The sequence below is a fragment of the Elaeis guineensis genome, unplaced genomic scaffold (genome assembly GCF_000442705.2).
Source record: "Elaeis guineensis isolate ETL-2024a unplaced genomic scaffold, EG11 Super_Scaffold_1000045, whole genome shotgun sequence".
Taxonomy (NCBI): Eukaryota; Viridiplantae; Streptophyta; class Magnoliopsida; order Arecales; family Arecaceae; genus Elaeis; species Elaeis guineensis.
In genome coordinates, this window is record NW_027332425.1 from 5824776 (window position 1) to 5825046 (window position 271).

Sequence of the window (271 nt, forward strand, 5' to 3'; positions counted from 1 at the left end):
TAGCCGACCCCTTCACTAGAGCCCTGGCAATAAAGGAGTTTGACAACCACAAGTCGAAGATGGGTATTAGATACTGTGCCGAGTGGCTTTAGGACAAGTGGGAGTTGTTGGGAAATGTGTCCCAAAAAGCCAATCGTCAAGCTGTTGACGTTGAGCAACCAAGTATTGTAATTGATTTGTTAATAAATAAAATATATTTGGCATTTTCATCATAAGCTTTCATCTTCTAATGAACTCCGTTGTTATGATGAAGTCCTTAGGACTATTTAAG